The sequence below is a fragment of the Oncorhynchus kisutch genome, unplaced genomic scaffold, assembly GCF_002021735.2.
Source record: "Oncorhynchus kisutch isolate 150728-3 unplaced genomic scaffold, Okis_V2 Okis07a-Okis12b_hom, whole genome shotgun sequence".
Taxonomy (NCBI): Eukaryota; Metazoa; Chordata; class Actinopteri; order Salmoniformes; family Salmonidae; genus Oncorhynchus; species Oncorhynchus kisutch.
In genome coordinates this window covers 3,961,690-3,982,843 of record NW_022261984.1, presented here as the reverse complement: position 1 = coordinate 3,982,843, position 21,154 = coordinate 3,961,690, and the positions used below count along the sequence as shown (strand labels likewise).

The 21,154-nt window shown below is 43.3% G+C and overlaps 1 protein-coding gene across 3 annotated transcripts in view; it reads left to right on the top strand.

Moving 5' to 3' along the window:
• The window catches only part of LOC109901308 (semaphorin-4E), a 330,201-nt gene that overhangs the window by 190,032 nt on the left and 119,015 nt on the right, over window positions 1–21,154 (top strand). The gene's annotated exons all lie outside the window — the stretch shown is intronic.

Genomic DNA, 21,154 nt, shown 5'->3' with positions numbered 1-21,154 from the left:
ATCCAGGAGAAAATGATTTAACAATAACCTACTCTAGCCTCTCTACACTCTTAGCACCTTTTTTCTATCTGGAACCGAAAAGGGTTCTTCGGTTGTCCCCATAGGAGAACACTTTGAAGAACCCATTTTGGCTCTAGGAGAACCCATTCGGTTCCAGGTTGAAACCTTCTGGGTTCCCTGTACAACCCTTTCCACAAAGGGTTCTACATGGAACCCAGAATAATTCTACCTGCAACCTAAAAGGCTCTCATATGAGGACAGCAGCAGAACCCTTTTGGAACCCTTTTGTAATTTTTGGTGCACTTTTAACCCATTTTTTCTCCCCAATTTCGTGAGATCCAATTGATAGTTACAGTCTTGTCCCATCGCTGAAACTCCCATATGGACTCAGTATAGGCGAAGGTCGAGAGCCATGCGTCCTCTGAAACACAACCCTTCCTAGCCTCACTGCTTCTTGACACACTGCACGCTTAACCTGGAAGCCAGCTGCACCAATGTGTCGGAGGATACACAGTACAGCTGGCGACTGAAGTCAGTGTGCTTGCGACCAGCCTGTCACAAGGAGTCTCTAGTGAGCGATGGGACAAGGACATATCGGCCGGCGAAACCCTCCCCTAATCTGGAAGACACTGGGCCAATTGTGTGCCGCCTCATGGGTCTCGGACGGCTGCGACACAGCCCGGAATCGAACCCGGATCTGTAGTGACACATCTAGCACGGCTCTAGCACCTTAGACCGCAGCGCCAATTGGGAGGCCCCAGAACCCTTATTTCTTAGAGTGTAGGTTTGAGAAGTAGGATAGGAGATAGGTCAGGATTCTAGGACAGACCGATTGAGATGGAGCCTTAGTGTCACATGGAATGAAGCTGGAGAGACGAAGCAGGTACAGGGAGTGGAAGGAGCCGGACATGGAATGAGACAACGTCAGCAAACTAATACAAAAGACAAAAACAATACAATGCAGAAGCCGGGAATAGCGCTAGGGAACTGACAAATATAGGGGAGGAAATAAACAGATGATAAGTGAGTCAAGGTGATTACAATTTCGCTCTTGTGCGTGATGAGTGACGCCAGGTGTGCATGATGGACTGCAGGAGTGTGTGATGCAGGGCAACCTGGCAACCTCAAGCGCCAGGGGCAGGGAAGAGCGGGAGCAGACGTGACACTTAGTGTCAGAGAGAACCGTAGAGGAGGAAGAAGACAACTGGAGAATGAGAAAGAGAGAAAAATAAAATAAATAATGATGTTTAGATTTAGAGAAGAGTATGGAGACATACAGTACTGGAAATATATCAATCACTTAACAGCAACATGTCATGTGGTTTGCCATAGGCAAATGCTCAGCTAAATTATTTTCTTGCTTTTTTCATGGTTAATTATTAGCAAAAAAATCACTTTGTTCTTCTTCTTATTAAAGGCACATAATAATAAATAAAGGAACAATGTCTACCAGCTTCCTGATTGAATGTGATTGGATATTAACCTCTTGAAGCTAGGGGGCACTATTTTTATGTTTGGAAAAATAATATTCCCAAAGTAAACGGCCTATTTCTCAGGACCAGATGCTAGAATATACATATAATTGACAGATTTGGATAGAAAACACTCTAAAGTTTCCAAAACTCTCAAAATATTGTCTGTGAGTATAACAGAACTGATATTGCAGGTGAAACCCTGAGGAAAATCCAATCAGGAAGTGCCTCTTATTTTGAAACCCTTCTGTTCCTATGCATGCCTATCCTCCATTTAAAGGGATATCAACCAGATTCCTTTTCTCTGGTTTCCCTAAGGTGTAAACAGTCTTTAGACATAGGTTCAGGCTTTTATTTTGAAAAATGAGCGTGAAAGATCACATTGCGTAAGTGGATAGGTGGGGGCTCTCAGAGTGAGTTTTTACGCTACAGAGTAAAGCTGCCATTGTTCCTCCCGCTGTTATTGAAAAACCTACACACACGGTTGATATATTATCAAATATATATTTTTAAAACTACCCGAGGAATGATCATAAAAAACATTTGACATGTTTCTGTGGACTATTTGGAATTTCCGTCTTCTAAAAACATGATTTCACTTCGTCACTGTGGGCCATTGTGTGGGTGGGCTATTGTGTGGGTGGACTATTGTGTGGGTGGGCTATTGTGTGGGTGGGCTATTGTGTGGGTGGGCTATTGTGTGGGTGGGCCATTGTATGGGTGGGCTATTGTGTGGGTGGGCTATTGTGTGAGTGGGCTATTGTGTGGGTGGGCTATTGTGTGGGTGGGCTATTGTGTGGGTGGGCCATTGTGTGGGTGGGCCATTGTATGGGTGGGCTATTGTGTGGGTGGGCTATTGTGTGGGTGAGAGAAAAATAAATTCAATCCATTTTCAATTCAGGCTGTAAGTATAAATACTTTCTCTGTCCTCATCTCCTTCTCAAAACACATTGAAGAATATAAGCCTTGAATACACCTTTACATACTGGGTCATAATAGTTGGTAGGTCACACCATTCGGACACTACAGACGTTTTCATGGGAAGACCGATTTTCAGGATGTCTCATGGTCTGACAAACAATGCTTTAGCTCTGCCACCTTCCACCACAGATGCGGAAGGGGCAGATGTGGTGGATTGAGACACAGCCAATGCAAAAATTGATGGATTTGGATGTTTTTTTTAATTATTATGTTGCTTAGATTGATGCATAAATAGACTCTCAGGCTTTCTGTCTGTCACCCAGCGTAATTCTCTCTCTCTCTCTGGGCGATGTTGCCACCTAGTGGTTAAAGTGAGAGATGAACTCACCATAGAGGTATTACAGACATACCCATGGGCTTTTCTCAACTCATCCTTCCTTGATTCCTCCTTGCATCCTCATGGTCTCTTCGCTTCCTTCTAAAAACACATTGTATAATATTGGCCAATTTGAAGGAATGTGGACTTTTTCCTCTATTAGGGAGAAGATGGGAGTAGAAGAGAGGAGACAGGAGAAAAGGAGACAGGAGACCAGAGGAGAGGAGAGGAGACAGGAGGAGACAGGAGGAGACAGGAGACGGGAGAAAAGGAGATGGGAGGAGAGGAGACAGGAGACGGGAGAAGAGGATGGGAGGTGAGGAGACAGGAGGAGACAGGAGGAGAGGAGAGGAGACAGGAGGAGACAGGAGGAGACAGGAGACGGGAAGAAAGGAGATGGGAGGAGAGGAGACAGGAGAAGGGAGAAGAGGAGATGGGAGGTGAGGAGAAAGGAGCCTTAGTGTCAGAGAGAGACAGAGGAGGAAAAATACAATTAAGAGAATATTGGAAGAGAGAAAAAACAAGACACGTGATTGCTGTGTTTAGATTTAGAGGAGAGTATGTAGACAAACTGTACTCTGGAAAATGATTCTTCATTCTTTTTTAGCAACATGTCATGTGATTTGCCATAGGCTTATGCTTGGTAAAAAAAATAAAAGGTGGGAGCAATTATTAACCTATGCTTATTTATCACTTCAATAAGAATAACAAAGTCACAGACTAATAAATAACTCATCACACACCACCTCTGAATAACTCTTCACACTGATGTTACAGACAGAAAACATAGATAGAAAGAAAGGACCTTATATGGCCATCGATGGCCGGTCACAGAGTACAAGCCATAACTTCCTTATGAATGATACCCAAAAGTGATAGGCTGAAAGGCTGCACTCGTCACGACTTGTTGTCATGCAACTATCCTGTTATATCGCTGTGTTTAGATTATCCTGTCAGGTCTACCAACTTCCTGCTTAAAGGTGATTGAATACTTAAAACCTTCTATCAACTGCAGTGGATAACAGAGAGGTAAGTGGTGGAGACGCATATCAAACCAACTACTTGTCAGAGAAGTTCGAAATATAATAGATATTACCGTTAGGAGTCATTTGGAAAGGTAACTATACAGTTAGTTAAGATGGATGACTACATCAATGAAGAGGTTATTGAAGAAAAAAAAGTTATTATGCAAAATAAGAACAGAGCAAAGAAAAGAACGAAGACTGAAACCCATCGCTCAGGTAAAAACTAGGGAAGCTCTCTATCACACATACCGTACACAGACAAAGACTAAACACATGAACAAAAGCACAAGAAAAATGCTAACTGATAGCAACTTATAGTATTAACTGTGTTTTGAGGCTTCACATACAGTTTTTTTTACAATATTGTTTAGAAACAAGTCATTTAAAAGGTTATATGTTGGGTTCTGATGGGGAATGACTGTTGAACTAAGATCATGAGGCTTTCATAAGTTACCATCTTTAAGAATGGATTGTTAGACTTTATGCCATAAAACAGCTGTGAGAAACAGTCCTATTGTGACTGATTATGCAACACCCCCACCCTCTTATACGTGTGTGTGTGTGTGTGTGTGTGTTCTCACAATGGTGTGTATCTCCTCAGGACCTGGGGATTCAGGGAGAAGACTCTACAGGATGGTTGCTGTGAGCTTTGGGATGCTGTGTGTCCTACAAGTCACTCTCAACATCTCCCTGAGACTAGTCTGTGAGTGTATTCTTGTCTAATCATTACACTCAGACTTTCACAAGGTCACAACTTCCCAAAGTTCATCCTCTGTTAAACATGTTTAAGGAACTTGCAATCCACAACCAAGATATTGATATCTTTTTTCAGCAGACTATATAGACCAGTGTTTCTCAATACTGGTCCAGGGGAACCAAAAGGGGGGCACATTTTTTATTTTTGTCATAGCAGCACACAGCTGATTCAAGCTATCAACTAATCATAATGTTTTGAGGATTTTAATTAGGTGTGTAATGCTAAGGTCAAAAAGCAAAAATGTGCACCGCTTCTAGAATGGGAGCCCCAGCTGTTCCATGTGTATTTCAGGGCTAGCACCTGATTCCAATTGTCAAGTAGTCATAAAGCCTTTGAATAGGTGAAATTACCTAGTTTAGAGCTACAACAACAGGTTGAAATGTCTGGTGGTCGCCGAGGACTGTGTATTTTTAATGCCTGCCACTTACAGTAGCCGTAACAAATGATGTTTTCACCAGTAGCTATATGTATCAATCCTTTCCAGATGACGTAAGTATCGGAGACTCTAAAAATAAGCATATCTCTCTTCATAAAATGAATATGACTAAAGAGAGAGACCAGCTGCAGATGAGTTACAACGGGCTGACTAAAGAGAGAGACCAGTTAGAAAGGGAGAGAGACAACTTTCAGAAGAAGTTTGAAGGCAAGTGAACTGAACTGGTATTTCTTTTGATGTCAATCCTCATCAAAATGGCAATCCTAAAGCCTTGAGAAACTGAAACAGGTTTTCTTCAATCATGTCAACAGTATAAAACCTTTGGGTAAAACTTTTAGGATAGCCCCAAGTAATTGTATTTATTGTGTTGTATTTTTCAACAGAGAAAACCTGTTGCTCTAATGGATGGATGAGGTTTGAAGGCAGCTGTTACTACATCTCTACTTTCTACATCTCCACTGTGAAGAACACCTGGGATTACGCCAGACAGGACTGTCTGAGCAGAGGAGCAGACCTGGCGATCATAGAGAGCAAAGATGAACAGGTAAAACAGAGAGATAGAGACTTTTGACTTGTTGTCAAAATGTCCTGTACTGCAGTACAGCATACATGTTCCATACTCACCTTGCCCTCTACAGCACATTACAAAACAACATCACACATCACAATAACCAAAACCTCACCATTTCTACAACCGTATATCCAACCGATCTTCCCCAGCTGTACAGACAGCACCCCCAACACACCATATCTTCTGAAACATCTCCACACTTTGTATCATTTTATAGAACCCAAATTCCACCCTAAGGCGCACAGAGACCATCCCATTGAATAATAGTAAAGGGTCTGTTATCACCCACCTTTGACCCTGTTCCTCCTTGTTAGCCAAATAGCCAACTATGCGTGAGCAAACAGTTCAATTCAACACACATTTGACCTTCTCCTTATTTAAATAACTGTACCCCATTAAAAAAAATCCAAAAGTAAAACCCACCCACAACCTATCACACAGACATTCCAACAGAGATATTAATGACATTAACCTGGCACACACAGAAAACACATGAATCACAGTTTCACTCATAACACAGAAAGGACACCCTGGGACATCCCGGTTCAACCAGTGCCAACCAGCTGTTAGTGGCCAGGGTTCCATGTAGAATCCTCCACTGGACCTCTTTGGCACTGGGGGTTTGTAGAGCCCCTACCTTCTAAAACCCACCATACTCTCTGCCGCACATACCTTAACGCAGAGGTTGTGGAGGGCTTTACTTCCCACCCCATCAAACTCCCCCAGGCACGGAGTGTTAAAATCTAACAAGTCCTCCAGACCCCCTTCCAGTCCCCAGTCTCTGCCGTCACCTGTGGTGGCAGAAACATTGGTGGCCCCTCCTCTGCCTGCTCAAACTCCCTCCTTATCGGCTCAGACAGTGCCTCCTGGACCTCCTCCAGGAATCTCTCAAGCAGCTTAAAATACATTATTCCTGTTTGTTGTGCCAGGACTTCCTGGGTTTTCCGCACCTCCTCTCCCAGCAGTCGCAGGTCACCCAGCCTTAGTAAAGCTGCTGCCATCAGTCGCCTATGCAGGGTGGATGACTGACCCGATCTCAAAGGGATGTCTGGGTTGTGTCTAAGATAGGCTCCTCTCACACCCACAGCCAAGGCTCCACAATCCCTTCTCATGTGGGCTTTAATAGCTGCCAGGCCCTAAGCACCCCAGAGTAAAAGTTTGAGAGACCTGCTGTACTCAGCCTCTCCAGCTTCATGAGAAACAGCTGCCGGTCCAACCCTAATCCGCCAGCTCTCCTCAGCAGCGTGCATAATGGTTCCCTCCAGCAATCAACAGAATGGTACAGCAGTCTCTGCGTACGCCTTTAGTCAGAATGCAGCCACCCTGGCCACCCTGCTCTCCAGCTCCACCAGGCCCTGTCCTCCTTCATGGATGGACATGTACAACACTGTCGCCCTCAGCCAGTGATGGCCCAACCAGAAAAAAATCCACCAGCTTGCGTTGCAGGTCTGTGAGCAGACCGGCGGGAGGGTTTAGGACAGCCAGTTTATGCCACGGGGAAGATGCCACCAGGTTGTTGATTATCAACTCCATCCCTCTATATGACACTTGGGACAGTAGCCACCTCTACCTGGCCAGTCTTAAAAACACTGCTTGTGACAGCCCCTCCCAGTTCATCCTGACCCACCTCTCCGAGCCCAGGTACACCGCCAACATTTTAAGCCCTTCACAACCCCACTGCAAACCCCCTATCCCTCCATGCCCCTGTTTCACCTTAGCTGATGAAGCTCCTTTGCACACCGTAAGACCATTCTCTAGTGCCTGCATATTCTGTTCATCCCTGACCATCACATACATTTCATTAGCATACACCAACACTGCTATGCCTGTGAACACACCCTTGCCTGTCTAGCACACTCCCTGCAGTCTCCTGCGTAGCAGGCCAAAAAAAGGCTCCATGGCTAGTGTATATAACTGCCCCGGTAGAGGGCATCCTTGTCTAATGCCCCAGCTCACCCAGACTGGCCTACTGAGCCCTCCTCCCACCTTGACCATACATTACGCTCCAGCTTACAACATCCTCACACAGGCCGAAAACGTTGACCCAAACCCAAACACAGACATCACATTAAACAGATACTCATGGCCCACTCAACCTTCTCTTGATCTAGATAGACCAGTTCAAAGTTCACATCAGAACCTTTCGATAAGTCCAACAAGAACACATTGTCTGTGACTGAGCGTGCACAATGCATATTATGTCTGTTCCTTGTGTACTATAGAGTCCAGATAGGATTTCAGTCTGTTAGAGAGGACCTTGGCAAATATCTTGTAGTCCGCACAGAGCAATGCCACAGGCCTTCAGTTCTTAAGTTCAGACAAGTCCCCTTTTTTGGCAGGAGAGTCAGAGCCACCTGACGCTAGCTCATCGGCAACTCTCCTACCCTGACGCATTCACACAACACGCAAAAGAAGTCCAGTCCAAATATTCCCCAGATTTAAAAAAAATAAAACTCCACCCAGAGTCCATCGACTCCCGGTGCAGGGCCGTGGGACATCTGTGTTACGGACTCTGCCAGGTCATGTGACAACAGAGGAATGTCCATTTAATCTCTCTGTGCCAGAGAGAATTTAGGGAGTTCCTCAAACAACATCTGAGCACACAGTTCTGCCCTATATAACTCAATATAAAACTCTACAGTCCGCTTCCGCATCTCACCCCTCAAGAGGTCAACCGAAGAAGAATGTGTTGGGAGTGTCCATTTCCTTGAGCAAGGAGAACCTAGCTCTTACTAGTGCTCCCTTTGCTTTAACCTGGAAAAAACTCCCCACGTCCCTACGTAATTCAGCTACATTAGCCTGGATGCCTAAATTGCTTTGTCCCATTATCTCTACATCCATCTCACTAATACTATGCTCGAGTTCCCCCAATACTCTCCAAGCCTATAAATTATGCTCCTACCTGTTTGCTGACCACAAGCAGGACCTCCTCCACCTTAATTCCATTCTCAGGAACGCAGCTGAATCCATTCCATAATGACAGCGTCCCCTCCGCGCTAGGCTGTGAAGCCATCGCGCACACCACACCGTTCAAACCCAGGAAAATAAAACTCTGTCCTATGCCACCCTAAATTTAAGAGAAAAAAAACTGTGGGCACCGCTAAAACAAACAGTGCATTAACCTTCCACCATAGGAAAGAAAAATTCGAAGAAAAGACCAACGAAATAATCAAGAAAAAAGTTGCGACAGAGCCCTCCACACCAAACACTCAAACTCCGAAAAATTGCCAGCATGCAAGAGAGGGAAAGAGAGACAGAGTGAGAGACAGAGAGAGAGAGAGAGAGAGAGAGAGAGAGAGAGAGAGAGAGAGAGAGAGAGAGAGAGAGAATAGTGGTGGATATATTGTATTAACAATGTTGTTTTCTGTCACAATAACAGGCATTCATCAATGGGCTTAAATCAGTCAGTCATGTCTGGATTGGTCTGACTGACTCTGTTACTGAGAGGACCTGGAAATGGGTGGACGGAACCCCACTGACCACCCCAAGGTAAGAGACTACTGCTCTAATAACACTGACCACCCCAAGGTAAGAGACTACTGCTCTAATAACACTGACCACCCCAAGGTAAGAGACTACTGCTCTAATAACACTGACCACCCCAAGGTAAGAGACTACTGCTCTAATAACACTGACCAACCCAAGGTAAGAGACTACTGCTCTAATAACACTGACCACCCCAAGGTAAGAGACTACTGCTCTAATAACACTGACCACCCCAAGGTAAGAGACTACTGCTCTAATAACACTGTACACACCAAGGTAAGAGACTACTGCTCTAATAACACTGACCACCCCAAGGTAAGAGATTACTGCTCTAATAACACTGTACACACCAAGGTAAGAGAGGACAGGGCTATAATAACACTGACAGCAACAAGGTAAGAGACTACTGCTCTACCATACCACTGAAAACATCTCAAGGTAAGAGACTACTGCTCAATAACACTATTCACCCACAGGTAAGAGACTCCTGCTCTATAATAGCACTAACCAACAAGGTAAGAGAATACTGCTCTAATAACACTGATCACCCCAAGGTAAGAGACTACTGCTCTAATAACACTGACCACCCCAAGGTAAGAGACTACTGCTCTAATAACACTGACCACCCCAAGGTAAGAGACTACTGCTCTAATAACACTGACCACCCCAAGGTAAGAGACTACTGCTCTAATAACACTGACCACCCCAAGGTAAGAGACTACTGCTCTAATAACACTGACCACCCCAAGGTAAGAGACTACTGCTCTAATAACACTGACCACCCCAAGGTAAGAGACTACTGCTCTAATAACACTGACCACCCCAAGGTAAGAGACTACTGCTCTAATAACACTGTAAACACCAAGGTAAGAGACTACTGCTCTAATAACACTGACCACCCCAAGGTAAGAGATTACTGCTCTAATAACACTGTACACACCAAGGTAAGAGAGGACAGGGCTATAATAACACTGACAGCAACAAGGTAAGAGACTACTGCTCTACCATACCACTGAAAACATCTCAAGGTAAGAGACTACTGCTCAATAACACTATTCACCCACAGGTAAGAGACTCCTGCTCTATAATAGCACTAACCAACAAGGTAAGAGAATACTGCTCTAATAACACTGACCACCCCAAGGTAAGAGACTACTGCTATAATAACACTGACCACCCCAAGGTAAGAGACTCCTGCTCTATAATAGCACTAACCAACAAGGTAAGAGAATACTGCTCTAATAACACTGACCACCCCAAGGTAAGAGACTACTGATCTATAATAACACTGACCACCCCAAGGTAAGAGACTACTGATCTATAATAACACTGACCACCCCAAGGTAAGAGACTACTGATCTATAATAACACTGACCACCCCAAGGTAAGAGACTACTGCTATAATAACACTGACCACCCCAAGGTAAGAGACTCCTGCTCTATAATAGCACTAACCAACAAGGTAAGAGAATACTGCTCTAATAACACTGACCACCCCAAGGTAAGAGACTACTGATCTATAATAACACTGACCACCCCAAGGTAAGAGACTACTGATCTATAATAACACTGACCAACCCAAGGTAAGAGACTACTGATCTATAATAACACTGACCACCCCAAGGTAAGAGACTACTGCTCTATAATAACACTGACCACCCCAAGGTAAGAGACTACTGCTCTATAATAACACTGACCACCCAAGTAAAGAGACTACTACTCTATAATAACACTGACCACCCCAAGGTAAGAGACTACTGATCTATAATAACACTGACCACCCCAAGGTAAGAGACTACTGATCTATAATAACACTGACCATCCCAAGGTAAGAGACTACTACTCTATAATAACACTGACCACCCCAAGGTAAGAGACTACTGCTCTATTAATACATCTCTCTCGGTTGTGAGAGAGAGGCCAGTCTAACTCTGTGTTGTTCATACTCTGGGTTCTGAGAGAGTGGTCAGTCTAACTCTGTTGTTTCTACTGCAGCTATTGGGGGAGTGGACAGCCTAATAGTCGAGGAGTGGAGAACTGTGTGTTGTCAACTCACACATCATCAGGCCAAGCAACATGGCATGACTATCCGTGTTCATTTAACAGTTACTGGATCTGTGAGAAATAGTGTTCTCTCTCTCTCTCTCTCTCTCTCTCTCTCTCTTTCTCTCTCTCTCTCTCTCTCTCTCTCTCGTTGCCACCTAGTGGTTAAAGTGAGAGATGAACTCACCATAGAGGTATTACAGACATGCCCATGGGCTTTTCTCAACTCATCCTTCCTTGATTCCTCATGGTCTCTTCGCTTATTTCTAAAAACGCATTGTATAATATTAGCCAAACTGTAATCTGGAAAATGATTATTCATTCTTTTTTAGCAACATGTCATGTGATTTATCATAGGCTTATGCTTGGTAAAAAAGAAAAGGTGGGAGCAATTATTAACCTATGCTTATTTATCACTTCAATAAGAATAACAAAGTCACAGATGAATAAATAAAGGAACAAAGTCCTTCAACAAGGTCTACCAGCTTACTGATTGAACGTGATTAGATAGTTAAAATCGTGTCACCTGCAGTTGGACACAGAAAGGACAGAACAGACCTGAGAGGACATATGCATGCAGACACACACACACACGCACGCACGCGCACGCGCACACGTAACGTTCCCCTTTTAAACCTCTGATAAAGATGCAGACATGGATTTCCCCCACCACCTCTGAATAACTCTTCACACTGATGTTACAGACAGAAAACATAGATAGAAAGAAAGCACCTTATATGGCCATCGATGGCCGGTCACAGAGTACAAGCCATAACTTCCTTATGAATGATCCCCCAAAGTGATAGGCTGAAAGGCTGCACTCGTCACGACTTGTTGTCATGCAACTATCCTGTTATATCGCTGTGTTTAGATTATCCTGTCAGGTCTACCAACTTCCTGCTTAAAGGTGATTGGATCCTTAAAACCTTCTATCAACTGCAGTGGATAACAGAGAGGTAAGTGGTGGAGACGCATATCAGACCAACTACTTGTCAGAGAAGTTTGAAATATAGTAGATATTACCGTTAGGAGTCATTTGGAAAGGTAACTATACAGTTAGTTAAGATGGATGACTACATCAATGAAGAGGTTATTGAAGAAAAAAAAGTTATTGTGCAAAACAAGAACAGAGCAAAGAAAAGAACGAAGACTGAAACCCATCGCTCAGGTAAAAACTAGGGAAGCTCTCTATCACACATACCGTACACAGACAAAGACTAAACACATGAACAAAAGCACAAGAAAAATGCTAACTGATAGCAACTTATAGTATTAACTGTGTTTTGAGGCTTCACATAGTTTTTTTTACAATATTGTTTAGAAACAAGTCATTTAAAAGGTTATATGTTGGGTTCTGATGGGGAATGACTGTTGAACTAAGATCATGAGGCTTTCATAAGTTACCATTTTTAAGAATGTATTGTTAGACTTTATGCCATAAAACAGCTGTGAGAAACAGTCCTATTGTGATGATTATGCAACACCCCCACCCTCTTATACGTGTGTGTGTGTGTGTGTGTGTGTGTTCTCACAATGGTGTGTATCTCCTCAGGACCTGGGGATTCAGGGAGAAGACTCTACAGGATGGTTGCTGTGAGCTTTGGGATGCTGTGTGTCCTACAAGTCACTCTCAACATCTCCCTGAGACTAGTCTGTGAGTGTATTCTTGTCTAATCATCACACTATATCAGACTTTCACAAGGTCACAACTTCCCTAAGTTCATCCTCTGTTAAACATGTTTAAGGAACTTGCAATCCACAACCAAGATATTGATATTTTTTTTAGCAGACTATATAGACCAGTGTTTCTCAATACTGGTCCAGGGGAACCAAAAGGGGGGCACATTTTTTATTTTTGTCATAGCAGCACACAGCTGATTCAAGCTATCAACTCATCATAATGTTTTGAGGATTTGAATTAGGTGTGTAATGCTAAGGTCAAAAAGCAAAAATGTGCACTGCTTCTAGAATGGGACCCCCAGCTGTTCCATGTGTATTTCAGGGCTAGCACCTGATTCCAATTGTCAAGTAGTCACAAAGCCATTGAATAGGTGAAATTACCTAGTTCCGAGCTACAACAACATGTTGAAATGTCTGGTGGTCGCCGAGGACTGTGTATTTTTAATGCCTGCCACTTACAGTAGCCGTAACAAATGATGTTTTCACCAGTAGCTATATGTATCAATCCTTTCCAGATGACATAAGTATCGGAGACTCTAAAAATAAGCATATCTCTCTTCATAAAATGAATATGACTAAAGAGAGAGACCAGCTGCAGATGAGTTACAACGGGCTGACTAAAGAGAGAGACCAGCTACAGATGAGTTACAACAGGCTGACTAAAGAGAGAGACCAGCTACAGACGAGTTACAACGGGCTGACTAAAGAGAGAGACCAGTTAGAAAGGGAGAGAGACAACTTTCAGAAGAAGTTTGAAGGCAAGTGAACTGAACTGGTATTCCTTTTGATGTCAATCCTCATCAAAATGTCAATCCTAAAGCCTTGAGAAACTGAAACGGGTTTTCTTCAATCATGTCAACAGTATAAAACCTTTGGGTAAAACTTTTTGGATAGCCACAAGTAATTGTATTTATTTATTGTGTTGTATTTTTCAACAGAGAAAACCTGTTGCTCTAATGGATGGATGAGGTTTGAAGGCAGCTGTTACTACATCTCTACTTTCTACATCTCCACTGTGAAGAACACCTGGGATCACGCCAGACAGGACTGTCTGAGCAAAGGAGCAGACCTGGCGATCATAGAGAGCAAAGATGAACAGGTAAAACAGAGAGATAGAGACTTTTGACTCGTTGTCAAAATGTCCTGTACTGCAGTACAGCATACATGTTCCATACTCACCTTGCCCCCTAAGGCACAATACAAAACAACATCACACATCACACATCACAATAACCAAAATCTCACCATTTCTACAACCGTATATCCAACCGATCTTCCCCAGCTGTACAGACAGCACCCACAACACACCATATCGTCTGAAACATCTCCACACTTTGTATCATTTTATAGAACTCAAATTCCACCCTAAGGCGCACAGAGACCATCCCATTGAATAATAGTAAAGGGTCTGTTTCCCCCACCTTTGTCCCTGTTCCTCCTTGTTAGCCAAATAGCCAACTTTACCTGAGCAAACAGTTCAATTCAACAACACACATTTGGCCTTCTCCTTATTTAAATAACTGTACCCCATTATAAACATCCCAACAGTAAAACCCACCCACAACCTCTCACACAGACATTCCAACAGAGATCCCTGCAGTCTCCTGCATAGCAGGCCCAAAAAAGGCTCCATGGCTAGTGTATATAACTTCCCAGGTAGAGGCCATTCTTGTCTAATGTCCCAGCTCACCCAGACTGGCCTACTGAGCCCTCCTCCCACCTTGACCATACATTATGCTCCAGCTTACAACATCCTCACACATTCCGAAAACATTGACCCAAACCCAAACCCAAACACAGACATCACATTAAACAGATACTCATGGCCCACTCTTTCAAAAACCTTCTCTTGATCTAGATAGACATATTCAAAGTTCACATCAGAACCTCTCGATAAGTCCAATAAGAACACGTTGTCCGTGACTGAGCGTGCACGGTGCACATTATGTCTGGTCCTTGTGTACTACAGAGTCCAGATTGGACTTCAGTCTTTTAGAGAGGACCTTGGCAAATATCTTGTAGTCCGCACAGAGCAATGCCACAGGCCTTCAGTTCTTAAGTTCACACAAGTTCCGCTTTTTGGGCAGGAGAGTCAGAGCCACCTGACGCCAGCTTCTCCTCAGGCGCTACCTGTGAGAGTTCCTGTTTAACACCCCCAAATAGAAACATCCTCTCTCTCCCTGTGTTCGGCGCATACACATTTATAAAGACAAAATCCATGTTGTTAATTTCTGCTTTTACTACAAGCAGCCTACCCCTACATACCTACTTTGAGGAGCATATTTTTAGAGACATGCCAGGTACAAAAAGGACTGCAACCCCTGTAAAAAAAAAAGCCCACAGTTTTGTTCATTCTGGAAAAATAATGTATAATTTCTGCTCCTACCTTTTCGCTGACCTCAAGCAGAACCTCCTCCACCTTAATTCCATTCCCAGGAACACAGCTGAATCCATTCCATAATGACAGCGTCCCCTCCATGCTAGGCTGTGAAGCCATCGCGCACACCACACCGTTCAAACCCAGGAAAATAAAACTCTGTCCTATGCTACCCTAACTTTAAGAGAAAAAAAACTGTGGGCACCGCTAAAACAAACAGTGCATTAACCTTCCACCATAGGAAAGAAAAATTCAAAGAAAAGACCAACGAAATAATCAAGAAAAAAGTTGGGACAGAGCCCTCCACACCAAACACTCAAACTCCGAAAAATTGCCAGCATGCAAGATAGGGAAAGAGAGACAGAGAGACAGAGAGACAGAGAGACAGAGAGACAGAGAGAGAGAGAGAGAGAGAGAGAGAGAGAGAGAGAGAGAGAGAGACAGAGAGAGACAGAGAGAGACAGAGAGACAGAGAGAGAGAGAGAGAGAGAGAGAGAGAGAGAGAGAGAGAGAGAGAGAATAGTGGTGGATATATTGTATTAGCAATGTTGTTTTCTGTCACAATAACAGATGTTCATCAATGGGCTTAAATCAGTCAGTCATGTCTGGATTGGTCTGACTGACTCTGTTACTGAGGGGACCTGGAAATGGGTGGACGGAACCCCACTGACCACCCCAAGGTAAGAGACTACTGCTCTAATAACACTGACCACCCCAAGGTAAGAGACTACTGCTCTAATAACACTGACCACCCCAAGGTAAGAGAATACTGCTCTAATAACACTGACCACAGTGGAAGAAGTAGGACTGATTCTCTGTGTTGTTCATACTCTAGGTTCTGAGAGAGTGGCCAGTCTAACTCTGTGTTGTTCATACTCTAGGTTCTGAGAGAGTGGTCAGTCTAACTCTGTGTTGTTCATACTCTGGGTTCTGAGAGAGTGGCCAGTATATTTCTGTTGTTTCTACTGCAGGTATTGGAGGAGTGGAGAGCCTAATGGTGGTGGCCTGGAGAACTGTGTGGTGGTACCTTACTGGTCATCAGGCCAAGGAGATTGGTGGGATGATCAGTGTTCCAATCGAGAGTACTGGATCTGTGAAAAAGGCCTTTTGTAGGTACTGCTGTTTAAGGAACTCTGAAGACTGATTATATATTTTGGGAAAATGGCACTATGAACGAGACGTTGGAGAGAGAGAGGCACTTACACACACACACACACACACACACAGCTTCATGAGGTAGTCACCTGGAATGCATTTGTTAAAAGTGAATTTGTGGAATTTCTTTCCTTCTTAATGCTTTTAGCCAATAGTTTTGTTGTGACAACGTAGGGGTGGTATAAAGAAGATAGTCTTTTACCAAATAGGGTTAAGTCCATATTACGGCAAGAACAGCTAAAATAAGCAAAGAGAAACGGCAGACCATCATTACTTTAAACATGAAGGTCAGTCAATACGGAACATTTCAAGAACTTTGAAAGTTTCTTCAAGTGCAGTCACAAAAACCATCAAGCGCTATGATGAAACTGGCTCTCATGAGGACTGCCACAGGAAAGGAAGACCCAAAGTTACCTCTGCTGCAGTTGAAAAGTTCATTAGAGTTAATTACACCTCAGATTGGAGCCTAAATAAATGCTTCCTAAGTAAATGAGTTCAAGTAACAGACACATCCCAACATCAACTGTTCAGAGGAGACTGTGTGAATCAGGCCTTCATGGTCGAATTGCTGCAAAAAAACCACTACTAAATGACACCAATAATAAGATGAGACTTGCTTGGGCCAAGAAATACGAGCAATTAATATTAGAATGTTGAAATCTGTCCTTTGGTCTGATGAGTCCAAATTTTAGATTTCTGGTTCCAACCGCAGAGTCTTTGTGAGATGTAGAATAGGTGAACGGATGATCTCTACATGTGTGGTTCCCATCGTGAAGCATGGAGGAGGAGGTGTGATGGTGTGGGGGTGCTTTGTTGGTGACACGGTCAGTGATTTCTTTAGAATTCAAGGCACACTTAACCAGCATGGCTACCACAGCATTCTGCAGCGTTACGCCATCCCATATGGTTTATGCCTAGTGGGATGATAATTTATTTTTATTTTTTAATGTATGTTTTTTAAGGGGTGGATCAGCGTAATATTGTGGAAAGATTGTTGCTTCCATCAATGTAATTTTCTGCATCATTTCCAATCCCCCATATATTTTTTGGTTAATTATATATACACACCACTGCTCAAAAAAATAAAGGGAACACTAAAATAACACATCCTAGATCTGAATGAATGAAATATTCTTATTAAATAGTTTTTTCTTTACATAGTTGAATGTGCTGACAACAAAATCACACAAAAAGTATCAATGTAAATCAAATGTATCAACCCATGGAGGTCTGGATTTGGAGTCACACTCAAAATCAAAGTGGAAAACTACACTACAGGCTGATCCAACTTTGATGTAATGTCCTTAAAACAAGTCAAAATGAGGCTCAGTAGTGTGTGTGGCCTCCACGTGCCTGTATGACCTCCCTACAACACCTGGGCATGCTCCTGATGAGGTGGCGGATGGTCTCCTGAGGGATCTCCTCCCAGACCTGGACTAAAGCATTCGCCAACTCCTGGACAGTCTGTGGTGCAACGTGGCGTTGGTGGATGGGGCGAGACATGATGTCCCAGATGTGCTCAATTGGATTCAGGTCTTGGGAACGAGCGGGCCAGTCCAAAGCATCAATGCCTTCCTCTTGCAGGAACTGCTGACACACTCCAGCCACATGAGGTCTAGCATTGTCTTGCAGTAGGAGGAACCCAGGGCCAACCACACCAGCATATGGTCTCACAAGGGGTCTGAGGATCTCATCTCGGTACCTAATGGCAGTCAGGCTACCTCTGGCGAGCACATGGAGGGCTGTGCGGCCCCCCAAAGAAATGCCACCCCACACCATGACTGACCCACCACCAAACTGGTCATGCTGGAGGATGTTGCAGGCAGCAGAACGTTCTCCACGGCGTCTCCAGACTGTCACGTCCGTCACATCTGCTCAGTGTGAACCTGCTTTCATCTGTGAAGAGCACAGGGCGCCAGTGGCGAATTTGCCAATCTTGGTGTTCTCTGGCAAATGCCAAACGTCCTGCACGGTGTTGGGCTGTAAGCACAACCCCCACCTGTGGACGTCGGACCCTCATACCACCCTCATGGAGTCTGTTTCTGACCGTTTGAGCAGACACATGCACATTTGTGGCCTGCTGGAGGTCATTTTGCAGGGCTCTGGCAGTGCTCCTCCTTGCACAAAGGCAGAGGTAGCGGTCCTGCTGCTGGGTTGTTGCCCTCCTACGGCCTCCTCCACGTCTCCTGATGTACTGGCCTGTCTCCTGGTAGCGCCTCCATGCTCTGGACACTACGCTGACAGACACAGCAAACCTTCTTGCCGTATCTCGCATTGATGTGCCATCCTGGATGAGCTGCACTACCTGAGCCACTTGTGTGGGTTGTAGACTCCGTCTCATGCTACCACTAGAGTGAAAGCACCGCCAGCATTCAAAAGTGTCCAAAACATCAGCCAGGAAGCATTGGAACTGAGAAGTGGTCTGTGTGCCCCACCTGCAGAACCACTCCTTTATTGGGGGTATCTTGCTAAATGCCTATAATTTCCACCTGTTGTCTATTCCATTTGCACAACAGCATGTGAAATTTATTGTCCATCAGTGTTGCTTCCTAAGTGGACAGTTTGATTTCACAGAAGTGTGATTGACTTGGAGTTACATTGTGTTGTTTAAGTGTTCCCTTTATTTTTTTGAGCAGTGTATATCTGTATACATACACACATGCATACATATACACATATGTACATACACATACCTAAATAGATATACATACTTTTTAAAGAATATACCTTTATTAATCCCCGCAAACCCTACCAACCTCCCCCAATTGGAGTAAACTAATAAACACTTAGGCTTCTACCTTTAGTTTATACATCTTATACACATTTTACAGACACAATCTATTTTACAATTGTTATATTTGTTTGTTTTTAGTCCTTCCTCTATTTCTGATGTCCATCCAGTTTGATTTCTATTTGTAACTGTGCTATTTCACAAAATGTCTGAACCTATATACATTCTACAGACCCCGTATGTTTTAGTCTGTATGTCAATTAAGGCTATTCTCAGAACGGTGTTCTCCTTTTTAAGTTCATTCACTTTGGTTTCAATCTTATTGACTGTCCCTTTTAACTTGTGTAGGGGCCTTCTCCAATGTCGCAGCTTTTTCATCACCCATCTCGAGGCCTTCAACTATTTTATATCCTTACTGACTAATTCAAGTATTCCCAGTTTGTCATTTATTGATTTTAACGGATCGGTTTCGACCTTTCTCATTCCCGGTGGTGAAAATATTAAATTGTCCGTGTCTGTAGAAGAGTCACGTTTCCGTTTTGAATTCGGTTCCCCTGTCTTACTCTTCGTCATGTTTGGGTGTTGCTTGTTTACGTAATGTTTGTCGATAAATGTCTCTAGTCTTAAGATTTGTATAGTATCATTATCCAGATTGAAGGTTGTCACCCACCAGATTGAGTAGTGCTAATATTTAGTCTAACTTGCCGATATTCAATATTATGTTTTTATCTTGAGGTGCTCTACATAACTACGTTCAGTCCATCATTACCTGTCTCAGTCCCGCCTTCCTATCATTTGTTTAGGACAATGATCCAACACACCTCCAGGCTGTGTAAGGGCTATTTGATCAAGAAGGAGAGTCATGGAGTGCTGCATCAGATGTCCTGGCCTCCACAGTCACTTGACCTCAACCCAGTTGAGATGGTTTTGGATGAGTTGGACCGCAGATTGAAGGAAAAGCAGCCAACAAGTGCTCAGCCTTTGTGGGAACTCATTCAAGACTGTTGGAAAAGCATTTCAGGTGAAGCTGGTTGAGAGAATACCAAGAGTGTGCAAAGCTGTCATCAATGCAATGGTTGGCTGCTTTGAAGAATATAAAATATATTTTGATTTGTTTAACACTTTTTTGGTTACTACATGATTCCATATGTGTTATTTCATAGTTTTGATGTCTTCACTATTATTCTACAATGTAAAAAATTGTAAAAATGAAGAAAAACCCTTGAATGAGTCGGTGTGTCCAAACTTTTGACTGGTACTGTATATCACGTAATAGCTGTTGTCAATGTTAAGATTTATAGTTCATTATATAGCATTGCATGTAGTCTCTACACAAATATCTCTCTCTCTACCTCTAACTCTCCGTTGATGGTTGGATCCATGAATGGTTAAGTGATGATCCCCACCTAGTGGTTAAAGTGAGAGATGAACTCACCATGAACAACATAGAGGTGAAACAGTGGTATTACACACTTGTCTATGGGTTTTTTCTCAATTCATCCTTCCTTGGTTTATCCTCGCATCCTCTCTCCTCCCCTCCTTCTCAAAACACATTGGACAATACAATCCTCGGGGAGGGACCTTGGACCTTCTCCTCTAATAGGGTTGAGAAGGAGGAGAGGAGAAAAGAGAAGAGGAATCAGACTATTGAGATAGAGCCTTGTCAGAGAGAGCCTTAGAGGAAGAAGAACATTTTAATTAGTGATGGACAGAGAAAAATAATGTTGAGATTTAGATGAGTGTGTTGACATACTGTGCTCTACAATGCTTGTATTCTGCTAAATGTATTCATAATTGTTCTAGATTTCTTTTCATGATCAATTATTACCATCAATCACTTTTATAATAAGAAGAACAAATGCACAGATGAATAAATAAAGGAACAATGTCCTCTGAGGTCAACCAGCTTCCTGATTGAATGTGATTGGATTGTTAAAAAAGTGTGACCTGCAGTTGGACACAGACAGAAGGCAGCACAGAACTTAGGACACACACACATTCACAAAGGCACACACGTCTGTGAAGTTCCCCTTTAAAATCTCTGAAAAAGACGCAGACGCAGATATCCTACACACACTTCTGAATATTTCCTCACACTGATGTCACACACATATGGCATAGACA